The 11,286-nt window shown below is 44.2% G+C and overlaps 1 protein-coding gene across 6 annotated transcripts in view; it reads left to right on the top strand.

Annotated features, from left to right (window-relative positions):
• GHR (growth hormone receptor) overlaps window positions 1-11,286 on the top strand; it is a 397,172-nt gene that overhangs the window by 328,134 nt on the left and 57,752 nt on the right. The window contains exon 1 of one of the 6 annotated variants that reach the window (XM_056540846.1): window positions 44-84. The exons of the other annotated variants lie outside the window; for them this stretch is intronic. The gene's annotated coding sequence lies outside the window, so the exon portion shown is untranslated. Of the gene's footprint in view, window positions 1-43; window positions 85-11,286 lie in introns of those variants that run through there. 6 annotated transcript variants of the gene reach the window in all.

Raw genomic sequence — 11,286 nt, 5'->3', positions numbered from 1 at the left:
GGAATGCTCCTTCCCAGTCCGTGAATCTGACTGAGACTGAGGAATCTGACTGAGACTGAACAGAAAGTACAGAGCAGTATCAAGGTAGAAAACTAAACAATATTAAAAATAAAGGCAGGGGGTGGTTTATCCTGAGGGGGGCCTAGATCATGACAGGTTATCTTTAAATATGTACCATAGAAAGTCTGGTCTCGATCAGAGGTGGATTTCTCACAGATCCATTGATAAAAGTAATGTGGAACAGTTGGCAATCCTCTTCAGAAATTTTGACAGATAATGTGCCACTTATTCTTTTTAAGATTCTTTTCCATCCTTTAAACTTAAATGTTTGTCCTTTCCATTTCCTCCAATATTTATTGCTCTGTGGACAGACATATTTTTCCAGTGCAAAATACATCCTTGTGTTAGCCATCTGGGTGGTATGTTAAGGCAGCGCAGAACAGATGCCAGGCTCCATCCCTCTTCGTCTGTCAACGCGTTGTACATCATAACTGAGGCCAAGTACCCAGAAGGAGTGACGTTTTGTGGAGGGAGACCTGGAAATATGGAATACTAACAGAGTGAATCTACAATGTATACACTTCATGTAATACAGGGCTGGAGAGTGACTGGTAGAGTAATAAACATTAAGATATACCCAGAAAGATGTTATATAAACCTCATATTGTCCATTATCAACTATAGATAAACACTTAACTTGTGCGTCATTTGGCAATTTTTAGAAACGGGGCACTTTCTCCTGGTTCAGGTTTACAATTCCATCCCGTCCATGCATTCAAAATGTCCCGTGTATATTCAGTTAGGAATAAACAGACATTTATAGATGGACTGCTTAAAGGGGTACTCCACCCCTAGACATCTTATCCCCTTTCCAAGGGATAGGGTATAGGATGTCTGATCATGGGGGTCCCGTGCTGGGGACCTCACAATCTCCTTGCTGTACCCGGCATTCGTTTAGAGCGTTGGGTGCAGCGCCGGGGCTCATGATGTAACGGCCGCACCGCACTCGTGACGTTATGGCCACGCCCCTCAATGCAAGCCTATGGGAGGGGGCGTGTGACATCACGACTTGCATTGAGGGGACATAGGCGTGACATCATGAGCCTCCGCCCGGCATCGCCAGTCATCTGGCATGGAGCGAACTTCACTCTGTGCACCGGATGTCTGGGGTGCCGCAGCCGAGATCGCGGATAAGGGAAAAGATGCCTGGGGAGGAGTACCCCTTTTGACCACCACAATGAGTTGCCCATTCACAGAATCTAAACTACTTTAAACAGTGCTTTTTGTCATCACAACTGTTCCCATGCAGATATGCAATTATCTTTTATAATATTCCATTTAACTTAGTTGATTGATGCTTGTTGGCTTCAAATCTGAAATTTCCCATGATGCCTTGCTGGCTTAGTATCTGTTCTGATCTTTGTCTCCTGAGGGTGTGAATCATCGCTGCTCTAAACTGTTTACCGTAATCTGAGATGGGGAAAATGACTTCCCCCACTTTATTACAGGAGCTAAGCTAAGAATTAGAGGGTATGTCTGATGACAAAGTTGTTGACTGTTTCTAATGCCAACCAATCAAGTTGTCTGTGCAGCTGTAGGGTATACTGTAGTCTGTAACTCAGGATCAGTACAAGATAAATAATATGTATTTATTTATAATGTTACTTCACTTTTATGTAAAGGAACAGTGAATTGTGTGGGTTGAGGTTTAATTTACTATATTTATTAACTGCAACGTCTATGACACAAATATATCAGACCAGTTTACTGCTAAATAATAAAAGGCAGGGAAGCACGGACACCGGTAACATCCAAAAGGTTACAGCTGTTTCATACATCACACATATTTCATCTGATGAAGTATGCGTGACTGAAAAAACTGCTGTAACCTTGTGGGCTGTACCTTTTTACATAAAGGTGAAGTAACATTATAAATAAATAAATAACATTTTTGTTTTACCATAAAGACCCTATTGAGTGCCACCCCTTATTTCTTCTCTACATACACTCTGTCTGTAAATACTTTTCATTTTATTTATTTATTTATTTATTTATTTAAGAACAGCTTTCTATTGCCTTCTATAACAAAATGTTTGGAACAGGCGATGGGGAGGTGGGAGGATATTACAGAGTAAAAGGGAAGGGGGGGATTTATTAACATATGTTTGCAAATACTTTTCACTTAAAATTTCTATTTTATTTTGATTGTTTTCAAAAGAGAATGGTACAAAAAGAAAAGACAGTGCTTTCTATAGCAGAGGGTTTGGAACAGGAACAAGATGTGGGAGGAAAGTGGGGGATAAGAAGGAAGGGGGGGGGGGGGTAGTTAACATATGTTTGTAAATAATTTTCAAACGTCACTTTCCACTATCACCAGACATCAAAGTTCAGAAACCTGAACAATAAATGTCAGACTTCAGACCAGACACCTCATTTCTGATTCCATACTAGACCCCTAGTTTTAAACTCCAGACAAGACCCCTAATTCCAGACCCCAGACAAGAGCTTTAATCTCAGACTCCAGACCAGATGCCTTATTTCGACCCCAGATAGATCCCCGAATTTCAGACTCCAGAACAGACCATTATTCACCTAAATAGGAGCAAGGAGTGTAAGTATTACCGGCTGTCATCTACTGCAGTGTTACCCGAGCGCGGTGCTCAAGTACCCCCAACAGGTCAGGATTTGGGGATATCCCATACAGAGAACACTTGTGGTGATGCCTGATTCACTGACCAGAATTATATCACCTGGAAATACTGTAAGACATAACCTGTTGAGGAAACTTGAGGATGTCCCTTGGGAAACACTGATCTTCTAGATTGATTTAATAGGTAACAGATGATGGACTCACAGTGGCAGATTAAAGGAGATACTGTATGTCATGCGAGAAAACATATCCCCTAGTCAAAGGATAGGGGGTAAGTTTTAGATTGCCCAACCGCTGGGACCCCCCACGATCTCCTGCACATAGTCCCGGCTGTCCCCATGAAGCGGCGGCGGACACACCCCTGTATCTCTATAGGAGAACCGTTTGGCCATCTGTGGCTCTCCCATAGTGATACATGGAGGGTGCGTGTTGGCTGCTTCATGCGGGTGTTGACACGCTCGGGAGAGCTGGAACCCCATGCAGGAGATTGCGGGGGGTCGCAGGGAATAGGTTTTCTAGTAAGATACTTCTTTACATAATAGACACTTTGGACGACCCTCAGCACCTCCTGTACTGCCACAGGCAGTTTTGTGGGGATTCATCATAACATCATGGTTCTTTTATCAGGTATCACTCAGCTTTTCTGGATGAAACTATGCGTTGCTTGCTGCAGATAACATGTAATATAATATTACAGGCCATATTGCATGTTGATTTTATATAATTCTTCAAAATACTCTACTGTTCCCTCTGTGTGCATAAATGAAAAGCTTGTCACTATCCCCCAGTATCTACAACACAAACATCTCAAGATCACACAGCTTCTGTGTAATACATTAAAATAATATTGACCCTCTCAATCCGAATGGCAACAGATTCCCATGGGCTACTTGAAAGCGGCTATCAAATATATTACACATGTATCATTCATTGCCATGAATGTGAGCACAGATACAGCGACCTGTAGGCAGCTCCAGTATTGAAATGTTTATCGTGAACAGAAGGTTTGCAGACTCCCCGGGGAAAAGTTGCGCATTTTACAGGCATACCTTCCACGTCAGGTGTCTCATAAGAAAAGCTTCATAAACCACTCTCTATTCTATGGTAATAAATTGTAAATTATGTGACTATTCAATATGTTACTCTGACAGGTATTGCAACAGTGCCACCTGCAGGCTATAACAGGGTACTACAGCTCATAGAAACTGAATAGTGCATAACTCTCAAATTCTATCATTTACAATATACAATTAATCCTATTTTAATTCCTATGGGACTCTCCACAGACAATGGTTATTCCCGTAACAAGAATAGATAGTCTGTCGCTCCTCCTATGTGGATATCATGCCCATCTGTTTCAATGATGCTGCTGGGGATTCCAATTCATCTTCAATAAAGATTTATATCATTCCAAATATATCCCCCCCTCCCCACGCCACTCTTCTGCCCTATTAAAACCCATGACCTTTGCGTTTTTTCGTGTCTTATTCTTCATTCCATGCATAAAAATCATGCATAATAACAGTTCTTTTCCTCACTTAACCCTGCGGATACCGACCGGCACATTGTGTACAGATCGTGTTTTATTCCCAGTGTAAGGTTACTGCGAAATTCTTTTCAAGAAGTTATGAATGATTGTGCCAGCGCTTGTCTTCGCTGCTGCCAGTGGGTATAAATGTCACTAGAGGACATGTATTTGTGACAGAAGTCCAAAATAAGGTCTCTTTTGTCGGGTCTGTATGTGTATGGATTATGGGGAGGGTAATAGTGGCAAATACCCACAGCAGTAGACTCCAAACTGTGGACCTTCAGGTGTTGCAAAACTACAACTCCCAGCATGCCCGGACAGCCAACGGCTGTCCGGGCATGCTGGGAGTTGCAGTTTTGCTACAGCTGGAGGTCCACAGTTTGGAGACCTAGGGGGAGATTTATCAAAACCTGTGTAGAGGAAGATTGCTTCTTTTTTAAAAATAAAAGAAGTGATCTGATTGGTTGCTATGACGCAACTGCACCACTCTTCCACTATACAGGTTTTGGTAAATCTCCCCTCTAGAACCTATAGGTTTCCTTATCTAGAAGCTCCCACCATGCTCCTTAGAAGCGTCATTATTTAAGCACCGTATGACGGTATTTTCAGACACTGCACTATACATGTTATTTGTGCGCTTATGGGAATGTTCACACTACGTAATTACGTGCTGTGAACATAAACATCAGTGTGAATGGGTTTCCGCGAGACCCATTCACACTGCGGAATTTCAGCGGCGGACAACATGTTCATTCTTTGTGCGGAAGTCCGCGAACACTGCATAGCCGTCAATGGTGACAGCGCGGTGCCGCGCGGTCCTACTGCCCAAGTATTGCTGCGGCGTCCGGCAGAATAGATTCCGTTCATTATGCGTAGTGTGGATATACCCTTAGACTGTTATATATATATTGGAGAGTTTTCGTCTATCACTTGTTGCTGAATTGAATTTTGTCCCTGTTCCAAAAAAGCTATGTATATCGTCATGTTGCCTACTAAGTGACAGCTGTCAGTTCGGGTCAATAGACCCATGGTCACGCTGGGACTTGCAGCAGTAAGAGTATGTTCACACTGAGGAATTATAAGTATAGGATATACGTCACACTCTTGAAATGTTTGGGTGTTAAAGTAGGAATCCCAATCCGTAATCATATAGTAGAAAACGTCACAGACCACAATAAGGCTCAATCAATTGTAGATATTTTAATAGCAATCCAAAAACAAACAGTAACGTTTCCATCCATCTATGGACCTTCTTCAGACCTATACATATATATATACTAGCTGAGTACCCGGCGTTGCCCGGTTTTTCCTTCCTAGTCCTTGTTGGGGAGGAAAATAAACAAAGGAGGAAGCTTTTGACTTCATATCCCGTCCTCATATATTGTTGTCATATCCCGACCTCCTATCCCATCATCATATCCTGACCTCCTATCCTGTCCTCCTATCCTGTCCTCCTATCCTGTCCTCCTATCCCGTCCTCCTTTCCCGTCCTCATATCTCGACCTCCTTTCCCGTCCTCCTATCTCAACCTCCTTTCCCGTCCTCCTATTTCGACCTCCTTTCCCGTCCTCCTATCCCGTCTTCCTATCCCGTCCTCCTATCCCGTCCTCCTATCCCGTCCTCCTATCCCGTCCATTTATCCCGTCATCCTATCCCGTCCTGCTATCCCATCCTCCTATCCCGTCCTCCTTTCCCGTCCTCCTTTCCCGTCCTTTTCCGTCCTCCTATCCCGTCTTCCTATCCAGTCCATCTATCCCGTCCTCCTATCCCGACCTCCTATCCCGACCTCTTATCCCGTCTTCCTATCCCGTCCTTCTATCATGACCTCCTATCTCGACCTCCTATCCCGTCCTCCTATCACGACCTCCTATCCCGTCCTCCTATCTCGACCTCCTATCCCATCCTCCTATCTCGACCTCCTATCCCATCCTCCTATCCCGACCTCCTATCCCAACCTCCTATCCCGTCCTCCTATCCCGACCTCCTATCCCTTCCTCGTATCCCGACCTCCTATCCCGACCTCCTATCCCGACCTCCTATCCCGACCTCCTATCCCGACCTCCTATCACGACCTCCTATCCCGACCTCCTATCTCGACCTCCTATCCCGACCTCCTATCCCGACCTCCTATCCCGACCTCCCATCCCGTATTCCTATCTCGTCCTCCAATCCCGTCCTCCTATCCCGACCTCCTATCCTGACCTCCCATCCCGACCCGTAATATGTGTACCAGGTATTGAAATATCTCCAGCCATACGGAAGTTATGTGGGAACATACATTTCCCATTGATTTGCATGGGAACAAAAACCCCGACCCTCACAAGTGGGGGTAGTTAAGGGTTAAATTAACTATCCTATATTTTAAGTGGACATATAAGTAACATGTGACCAAGTATTATTGAAATATCTCAAGCCGTTTGGAAGTTATGCAGTAACATATATTTCCCATAGACTTGTATGGGACTTTAAACATAAACCCCTCCCCTGGCAAATGGGGGTGAGTAAGGGTTTTAATAACCTATCCTATGTTTGTTGTTGACATATAAGTAACATGTGTGCCAAGTTTCATGTTAATATCTTTAGCCGTTTGGACGTGATGCTGGAACATACACACACACATGTTGAGTTTTCTATATAGATATATATAGAAACAATATGGAAAATGTCAGCACAGGATGGCTTCTAGTGCAGTGCAGAGTATCCCCCAGTATGCCATACTGGATCCACCTACAACTCTCTCCTCAAGGAAACCTCACAAGTTTAAGGCCTTCCTAGTTTAAGGCGGAACGCGTGGGGTCTGTTGCCTACCCCCCCCCCCCCCCCCCCCCCGGACTGGCTATGAGGACATTCTGCCATTGCACCTTTACTAGCTAGAGACGATCATCTCTCATGTCACATGCACTGTACTAGGACTGGCATTTACCTTGATTTGACCTGCTAGCCATTAGGATAGTTGGATAGATGCATGTCAGTGTGTATGCTCATATTTGGATAGTTTGGAATTGATTTCATCTTGATGTTATTACCTTTGTGAACGTTTTGTACTAACTGCATTATATATTTGAAACTGGTGTTACTTTCTATTCAGCAATTTTTGTGCCAGGATTGTCCTCTCCCTGCAGAGTGGGTCATTTACCCTGATTCCGGCTCCACAAAAAATAGACCTGTCTATTCATTTTGAGGATTTTGCTTGGAAATGCATTGCCGTCTCTGAGATGACGCATTTCCGAGTGGCCCTAGCACCCACTGGATTGTTCAACTGTGCAGAATGTCGGCAAACGTTTTCCGTGCAGACATTCCGTACATTTTACGCCATGTACACATGGCCTTTGAGCGGAAATAGAGCAGAATTTAGCTGGAATTTCTGTATGCTCAAAGCTGAAATTCTAAGCCCTGTTGACTTCAATAGGATTCCGCCTGGAGTTCAATGGTGCAGAATCCAGAAAGCCGAATTTCCACTGCTGAAATTCCGCCATGGGAATTGGACAGGGAAATACCCATTCAACACAATTTACTTTGTGGGTTTCAATACCCTACAATTTTTCTACGGCATTTACTTATGTTTCCCTACATTTTCCCCTTTCCCTACACTTTGCTTTTTTACACATGCTCTGATCTGTCGGTTTTTCCTCAGCTCAAATCCACCATATTTTCTGTGGAAACCTTAGTAAATATGTTGGGTTTTTGTGAAAATGTCTGGGACATGCCCCCTTTTTGGTACCCACGCCTCCTTTCCCGATGACCACAACCCTTTTTCGGGTTTTCTAAGTAAAATGGAGAGTTGGTCGGGTTTTTTCAATTCCGGCATAGACAGAATTTCTGGCGCGATGCATCAGAATCTAGTGCGCAACCCGGCAAGACATGTCGGGTTTACAATAGTAAATCAGGGCCAATGTGCAGTAAACTTTACAGAATTTCCTAGTGGAGTTTTTGCCGCAGATTCCACTAGGAAATTCTACCATGTGAATAAAGCCTCATACCTCTGTGACACCAACCTAAGTGGCTGCCTACCTGTTACAGCAGTCATTGTGTTAACCAGAAGGCAGTCTCTTCTTGAGTCAAAAACTTTCAAACAAAAACAGTAAGTGGATTTTTTAACTAGTTCTTCTCTTCTCCTCCCCACTCCTCACATTCTTCTCCAGTCTCTCCTGTTTTTCCTCCCTCCGCCTATGTGACTACACGCATGGCTCCCTTGGTGTCTTAATCCCTCTCATTGAGCATCTTAGGAATTGTAGTAAAGTAGTGAAGCTTAGATAGCTAAAATATCGAGTTAATGTATAAAGAGGTGCTGCTTTTAAACGCCACCCCCACAAAGTGCATTTTTCTGTATTCATTTTTTAGCTAGTTAATGGCACTGTTTGAATCCCGCAGTTTGTTATGTGTGAAGCGGAAGTCAAATTAGTAAATAAAAAAAAACACATGTCCGTCATGGAGGGGAGAAGATGGATTCACTCCAATGAGAATCAGATCAATCTTTTTATTGCAATTAAATGAGAAAGCGCACACGTAACCCACTGCAGGTTCAAGTGACTATGAGCATTTCTCTTCAGCTTTTGAGCCCATGATTGACAAGTTCTAATCCTGTGTAATTTGCTTCTATTACCTCTGTGCGCCGCGTTGTCTTGTTTTCATGCACAGGACCAACACCCTGAAGTGCTGTAGTACAAGTCTTTTTATGTTACTGCTGTCTCTGACCTTTCCCAGTATTCCATGTGGCCGGAGATAATGTCATAAGTCACATGGCCTCCAGGGGGCGTGGTTATGTTGCAGGGGGTGGGAGAATAGCGTTACTTCAGTAAATCCCTTCTAACTTGCTATCCACCCACTACAGCATTGCCACGCCCCCTGGATACCATGTGACCTATGGCATATTGTCTCTGGCCACATGGAATGCTGGGAAAGATCAGAGACAGCAGTAAAATAAAAAGACTTGCACTACAGCACTTCTGCCGCCGGCTACCCCTGTGTGTATGATCATCTGAGAATATGCAGTGTACTTCCCGCTGCAGATGATTTTGCGCAGCGTGAAATATGATGCGTAAGCGGTACTGTCAGGATCCGGGTACTGTGAGGATACTGGTGGTGGATCCTCTGTGTCAGTTGGGTGATGACGTGGGCCGTACCAGGGGAACGGAGTCTAAAGGGTTACTGGTATTCACCAGAGCCCGCCGCAAAGCGGGATGGACTTGCTGCGGCAGGTAACCCCCAGGTCGTTCCACCCGATAGTGACTCAACCCCGACTGACTGCTGAGATAGGCGCGGTACAAGGGATTAGGCAAGAGCAAGGTCGGACGTAGCAGAAGGTCAGGGCAGGCAGCAAGGATCGTAGTCAGGGGCAACGGCAGGAGGTCTGGAACACTGGCTTGGGACATACAAGGAACGCTTTCACTGGCACAATGGCAACAAGATCCGGCGATGCTGGGAAGGGGAAGTGAGGTATTATAGGCATGGACACAGGTGAATTCACTAATTTGGGCCAGGCGCCAATCAGCGGCGCACTGGCCTTTTAAATCGCAGAGAGCTGGCGCGTGCGCACCCCAGGGAGCGAAGCCACGCGTGCCGGGACTGAACAGACGGGGAACGGGTCCGGTAAGCAGGCTGGGATGCGAACCGCGAGCGGGCGTGTCCCGCATCGTGGATCGCATCCCTGCTAGGGACACTATTGCAGCGCTCCCGGTCAGCGGGTCTTACCGGGGCGCTGCGAGCAGGTAAACGCTGCGAGCGCTCCGGGGCGGAGCGGGGACCCGGAGCGCTCGGCGTAACAGGTACATGGGACTGTACCCTTAATAAGTAATGAATTAGAAACTAGTATAATCTCAGATTTTATAGTTATTTGCTCCAACTTTTCTAAGGGTTAACGTGCTATTACAATGATGCATTTAGAACCTTTACAACCATGTTATTTGCTGTTTATGCAAAATATATATATATAAAATGTCTTTTAAATGTCAGAATGCATTACAGGTAGATTATGATGATTGAGCCTGACATTTAAAGCACATGTGGTGTATAGTTCCCTTCAGTCTCCTAAACCTAAAACCACCAGTAACTACTAAGTAACTACAGATGGCAACTTACAGACCTGCAACCCACAAAGCAAAACATGAGTCCAGTCAAATATCTCATCCCATAAATGACGGATGATGATGTGGAAAGAATGACATTTATTGTTGTGGCTTGTTTAGGTTGCCTACATGCTGTTTAGGCTTTTATTAGATATCTGACTTATATACAGGCTACTATATATATATTAATTGATGTTAATACCCTGATGCAATAAAGCTGTTTTTACTGCATTTAACCCGGACCTCGTGACTGGTGCTGTGTCCTAGAGAGTGGAAGTATTTGGTTATCCAGCATGGCACGCTGGGGGACTCCTGCACCGCCCTGAAGGCCATCCAGTGCTGGAATTCCTACACTTTTCTATTAATTGATGTTGTTATCATAGCCTTAAAGGGGTTATCCACCATAAGGTGATTTTAGTACGTACCTGGCAGGCAGTAATGGACATGCTTAGGAAGGATCTGCGCTTGTCTTGGGGCTAAATGGCTATGTTGTGAGATTACCATAATACTGTGGCTAGCTTTTTGTGAACTGTTATTTCCTGTTTGAGTTTTCTTTTTTGCCTACAAATCCCATAAATCCATTTTCCTTCCTCTCACACATCAGCCACCTCACCATTGAAACATAAATGAGCTGCATCCATTCAAAAGACCTGTGGTTTTCAATCAGGGTTGCAGATTGATCTCTCTCCCATCAAGTGATGGCTCCACCCATTGAAGCAGACAGGCTCCCTGTCATCAGCTGACTAGTGAGGTCAGGTCCCGGCCACATTGCAAGTTGGGAAAAATCTGAGACAACAGTCATTTTGTATGCTGCTAAAAATAAATATTGGAGTAAAAATCACATAAGATTTGTGAGAAAACCGTCACACACAGGTACAGACACTATATTATGAACTACATTAACTTTACAGCCCCTGTAGCATAGTCAAATAAAAATAAAAAATCCTGGAATACCCATATAAAGCTTCACTGGCTTTTCTGGCTATATACATTAGATTATTTTAAACAAATTGTATTTTTCTCAAAATTTCCACAAAAATTAA

This window comes from Hyla sarda, chromosome 1, assembly GCF_029499605.1.
Source record: "Hyla sarda isolate aHylSar1 chromosome 1, aHylSar1.hap1, whole genome shotgun sequence".
Classification (NCBI taxonomy): Eukaryota; Metazoa; Chordata; class Amphibia; order Anura; family Hylidae; genus Hyla; species Hyla sarda.
The sequence above is the reverse complement of the archived record's forward strand: the minus strand, read 5'-3'. Positions and strand labels throughout refer to the sequence as shown.